Source organism: Fragaria vesca, linkage group LG4, assembly GCF_000184155.1.
Source record: "Fragaria vesca subsp. vesca linkage group LG4, FraVesHawaii_1.0, whole genome shotgun sequence".
Taxonomy (NCBI): Eukaryota; Viridiplantae; Streptophyta; class Magnoliopsida; order Rosales; family Rosaceae; genus Fragaria; species Fragaria vesca.
Genome location: NC_020494.1, coordinates 1123082 through 1129024, shown reverse-complemented (window position 1 = coordinate 1129024; position 5943 = coordinate 1123082). Strand labels below are relative to the sequence as shown.

The window sequence follows — 5943 nt, the reverse complement described above, 5'->3', positions numbered from 1 at the left end:
CTAAAACCTTAATAAAAAAATTAAAAATACTATAGCCGACGAATATAGTATTTAAATATCGTCGGCTAAAGTTGCTGGTTTTTGAAAAAAAAACTACAGAAACTTCCGGCCACCTCCAATCACCACCAAAATTTGATAGAATATTCCTCTCAACATTTCGAACAACTTTCTAGAAGAAGTCGAAGCCCAATTCTAAGCCTAAACAGGTCAATTGAATCAAAATATAAAAATCCCCAATTTTAAACCCTAAAAACTTCAAACCTTCGATTCTCCTCACACACACCGAATCGAGCTACCAAATTCTAGGAATGTAGTACTAATCAAACTCAACTTATCCATATATAGAACTCACCAAATAGTGACCTGAGGAAGGAGAAATTCGATCGACACCGAATTCGAACCGGCGGAGTTTTGGAGCTCGATTTAATTCTCACGGCGGCGCCACTCGATGCACCACTTGTCCAGCAATGAAGTAGAGACGACGGCGAAGCTTTTGGGACAAGTGTGGCGGTCTCCGGTGGCTTGACGGCGGAGCTTGGCCGAGAAGAAAATTCGGCAGACGAAACAGACTTCTTACCATCCACCTCCGGTATAACTCCTATATAAAGAACTTTACCTGACGAAATTCTTTATTTTCGTCGGCTAAACTCTTTTGAAAATTTTGGTTGACCGCCAAAAAAATTTGGTTGAAAATTTTGAAAATTTTTCGACTTTAGCCGACGAAATCATATATTTTCGTCGACTAAAGACCTTTGAAAATTACCGCCTAAAATTTTTGACTTTAGCCGACGACTTTTTTAATATCTCATCGGCTAAAGTCTATAAATTCACGAAAACGCTCATATCTCCTTCTATATTACGTAGTTTGGTCAAACCTTCCACACGAAAAACTTTCACGTAGATGAGACGCAACCGCCTATATAAAAATTTTGAGACATTTACCTTCCGACGATAGGGCTCCCATAGGGAATAATAACGGTAAATAGGGTTGACCGCTACTATCGGCACCGAGACTTTACCCAATTTACGTGAATTTTGAAGCATAGCCGTATTTCACCATTCTGAACACATCTTATTTCACGAGATTTTTGATAATTTTGCTTCCTATGTAGAGTTGGTTCACAAAGTTGTATAACCTACTAAAGAAGTTATACAACATTAGTAGACACATTGTGATTCCGATGACTAAAATTCACAAACCAAAATTCGACCGTCAGATATGATCATTATGACGAAAGATGTCTATGGTAAAAAATGCAACTGGATCCGACAACGTTAAGGGCTCGATCGAAACGGTCAACTCTAATCCAACGTCACTTATTACACGAAAACGCTCATATCTCTTTCTATATTACGTAGTTTGGTCAAACCTTCCACACGAAAAACTCTCACGTAGATGAGACGCAACTGCCCATATAAAAATTTTGAGACATTTACCTTCCGACGATAGGGTTCCCCATAGGGAATAATAACGGTAATACACGTGATTCCGATGACTAAAATTCACAAACCAAAATTCGATTGTCATATATGATCATTATGACGAAATATGTCTATGGCAAAAAATTCAACTAGATTCGACAACGTTAAGGGCTCGATCGAAATGGTCAACTCTAATCGGAAATAAGAAAACTATATTTTGAAGCCCTAAACGGACTCGGATGGCCAAAAATGCCCATACATCATAGCATTAGCCATGAGTTTGACTCGTAGGGCCATTACGCTTCCGGAAATGTATCACAATAATCAATCAGACACCAAAAACCAAATCTGCAGCATAACGAATAATAAGGGTAAATTGCATTGACCGCAACTATCGGCACCGAGACTTTACCGGAATACCGTGATTTTTCAACTGTAGACGTATTTCATCATTCTGGTCATATCTTATTTCACGACTTTTTTGCGTTTGAAGGTTCTACGTATAGTTTTTTTTCCCTGATGAATTGTTGTCCAGATCTGCAAATATAAGGCACTTTAGCCGACGAAATTATATGTTTCGTTGGCTAAACTTTTAAAAATTTCTTCGGCTAAAGTTTACAGACTATAGCCGACGAAAAAAATTATTCAGACGACGAAATTTTAATTTCATCGGCTAAAGTTGACCATAGCCGCCGAAAATTTTAAATTAGCCGATGAAGGGAAATTATTTCGTCGGCTAAAGTGGACTTTACCCGACAAAAAAATAATTCGTCGGCCTGGTTTTTTTATTTTCGTCGGCTAAAACCTTTCTTCTGGTAGTGTTTTGATCTTGAACCTGAGAGGACTTTTCGACAACGCAATCAGCAGAAGAAGAAACCTGTTGTTCAATCACTTCAATCCACAATGGGTGATCATGCGTCGGTAAACAATGATCCACCAAAGAAGTTGCGTGAGTATATTGCACCAACAACCTATGATGCGCCTTCTTGTATTGTTTTGGCACCTATTGCGCAGCAATTTGAGATACGTCCAGCAACAATCCAACTTCTGCCTATATTCTGTGGGAAGGAGAATGAGAATCCCTATAACCATCTCAAAGGCTTCTTTATTATATGTTCCACATTCAATTATCAAGGAGTCACCAAGGAGCAGATTCGACTTTGCATGTTCCCGTTTTCTTTGAAAGATAAAGCACAAAGTTGGCTCGACTCTCTTGCGCAAGGCTCCATCACCACTTGGGCGGAATTGTCTAAAAAGTTTCTTAGCAAGTTTTATCCAGCTCGCAAGACGAATGCATTAATCTTTGAGATTATGTCCTTTGCTCAAGAAGTTGACGAACCCTTTCATGATGCATGGGAGTGTTACAAGGATTTGTTTTTGCAATGTCCTCATCATGGCTTTGAACCTTGGCAGAAAATTAACTACTTTTACAGAGGACTTACACCCCAATCTAGAGCAATGGTTGATGCAACAGTGGGTGGGAGTTTAATGGAGAAAACAGCAGAATAGGCCATTGAAGCATTTGAAAGCATATGTGAAAATTCTTAGCATTGGGATTACAATCCAAGGGGTAGAATGCAAGCTCCAATAGCAAAAAGAGGGGGTAAAAGCACAAGGAGGTCTAGAGGAAGAAGTTGCAGCTCTGAGGAGGCAACTACAAGGGCTTACTCAACTTTTGAGCAAGGTGAAGGAGACGTGTGCTCTATGTTCAAGTTTCACCCATGACACTGATGAATGTCCCTCAAATTCAATGCTAGAAGAAGTGCAACAAGTGAATGATTTTAATGCAAGGCCGAGGAGTGATCAATATTCGGGATGGAAAAACCCTCCAAATAATTCTTGGAGGAACAATCAAGGTTATCAAGGTGCTGGACCTTCACATAGATTATATCAAGGAGCACGAGCCAAACTCCCAAAATCCTCACTTGAAGAAACATTGAAAGCATTCATGGCTAGCCAGGAACAACACTCTCAGTACTTGTCTAACACAGTGGATACTCTTGCAAGCAAAGTGAACAGCCAAGGAGCTTCTATTTCAAAGCTTGAAACACAAATGAGGCAACTAGCTGCGAGGTTAAGTGAAAGAGAACATGGGAAATTTCCGAGTCAAACCGATATCAATCCAGGTAGCCATAAGCATATAAATTCGGTTACCACCTTGAGGAGTGGAAGAGTGATTGATAATAAGGTGGGCAGCAATGAGGAAAACGTGCAAGAAGAAGAACTTGAAGCTTACACACCTCAGGATCACAGTGTTGTTTCACTCCCAGAAGGGTCTGTTCAAGAAAAAGTAATTCCTACTGCTCCAAATACATCTGAAAAGTCTACTCCAGCGAATATGTACATGCCTCCTATCCCATATCCTCAATGTTTAAAGAAGAAGAAGAATGACAAGCATAAGATGGATATTCTAGATATGTTCAAAAAGGTGCATATTACCATTCCTCTTCTTGATGCAATTAGTCAAATTCCTGCGTATGCAAAGTTCTTGAAGGAGTTATGCACGAATAAAAGAAAGTTTGAGGAGCATGAAAATGTTATGCTATCTGAAGAAGTGAGTGTGGTGTTACAACGGAAGCTTCCTCCAAAAGTGAAGGATCCTGGTAGCTTTTCTATCCCTTGCACTATTGGTCATCATTCTTTTAAGAAGCCTATGTGTCACATCCCGACCCTTAAATTTTTACCTTATTTATTATCTTAGTAATAATAAGAGTTTTACCGTCTTCGTAAATAAGTTTATAGTTTAAATGGTCCCTAGCGGGGTTTTGGGGGATGATTATTTCGGAGAATTATTCGTAGGAGAAAAATGTGTCGACGGTAAAAATGGTAAATTTTAGCTAGTAAAAAGTAATTTTTATTAGGGTATTATTTTGGGGTGTAAATTTATGGAGTTGGGTTTGCATAAGGTGTTGGACCGGTTGGAAAAGCCCACATCACTCCCCTCACTTCTCTCTCTTCTCTCCCGATTTCCCTCCCCCGAGTCCTCTTCTGTGCCGGATTTTCCCCCGCTTAGTTCGCCGCCGTCCGGCCACCGTAGGCCGCCGCTCCGGTCCCAAATGGTCGGCCTCCGACCCAGCTTCCATTCTAGGCCGGTGAGAGCCGCCCTAGCTCCGCCGTGAAGGAGTTCTCTCCCCCAACAGGTCCGACTGCCGTGGTGGTTCCGTCGCCGGAACTCTCTTCTCCGGCCGCCATAGCCGGAGCTGCTTAGCTTAAAAGAAAGCTCTCCTCCCGTGCAGCAACCCCTCCCAAGGTCTCACTCTCTCTTGAGCTAGGTAATTAAGGAGATATTTTGTGTTGAAGCTCTAGGGTTTTCTAGGATGTTTTCGTTCGATTGGCATAGTTAGGCTTGGAATTGGGTGTTGTGCTAGTTAAGAAAGTTGTAGAGGGAGTTGAAAGGAAGCTGCTGTCAAAATTTGGTAGGTATTGGAGGTCGCCGGAGTCGGCCTCGGGCCACCGCTGCCGCTATTTAGGGGATTTTCATGGTTTTTGATTGGTTATATTAATGGGAGTTATTGATGTGAATTTTAGAATTTTTGGAGGAGTTTTGGATAGATTTGGGAATTTTTAAAGTTTAGTAATTGTGGCAGATTAATAAGGTAGAATCCAGCCGTTGGATTTAAGTCGTAAAATCTATGGAAGGGTGTAGTTGTCACATCCCGACCCTTATATTTTTACCTTATTTACTAGCGTGATTATAATAAGAATTTTACCGTCTCAATCATTGAGTAAACAGTTTAATTGGTCCCTAGAGGGGTTTCGGGGACGATTATGTGCGGAGGATTATTAGTATGAGGGAAATACGACGACGGTAAAAATGGTAAATTTTAGCTAGTAAAAGGTAATTTTTATTCGGGTATTATTTTTTCGGGGTGTTTTTATTTTTGGAATTTGGGTTGATATAGGTTGGACCGGTTTGGGGTGTGAGGCCCAAACCCACTCCTTTTTTCCTCCCGATTTTCTCTCCTCACCCCTCCCGCACCCGAGCCTCCCGCTGCCCGGTTTTCCGGCCGTCCTCCCGCCGCTGTCCGGCCACCAACCGCCGCCGCACCGGTCCCGTTCGGTCGACCTCCAACCCAGCAACCTCCCTGGACCGGTGAGAGAAGCCCTAGCTCCGCCGTGAGAGAGCGGTGCCACCCGAAAGGTCCGACTGTCCAAAGCTTCACTTCGCCGGAACTTCCTCCTCCGGCCACCAATCCGGGCAAGCTTGGTACGGTTTTGTAGCCCTCCTCCCATGCAACAACCCCTCCAAGCAGCTCCCTCCCTCTTGAGCTAGGTAAGGAGAAATGTGGAGTTGAAATTTCTAGGCTTTTAAGTTGTTTTCGTTCGATTAGCCTAGTTAGGCTTGGAATTGGGTGATGTGTTGGTCATGAAAGTTGTAGAGCATGATGAGGAGATTATTCTGTCAAAATTTCATAGGTTTTGGAGGTCGCCGGATTTAGCCTCCGGCCGCCGCTGCCGGCGGAGCCGCCGGCGGCGCCGCCGCCGGTTAGGAGATTTTTAGGGGTTTTAAATGTGGAATAT

The 5943-nt window shown here is 42.3% G+C and overlaps 1 pseudogene across 1 annotated transcript in view; it reads left to right on the top strand.

The window, feature by feature from the left end:
* Window positions 1–3172: 3172 nt before the first annotated feature.
* The window catches only part of LOC101305067, a 9784-nt pseudogene continuing 7013 nt past the window's right edge, over window positions 3173–5943 (top strand). The window contains exon 1 of the transcript XR_184563.1: window positions 3173–4079. The product of XR_184563.1 is annotated as an uncharacterized LOC101305067 (transcript). The remainder of the gene's footprint in view (window positions 4080–5943) is intronic.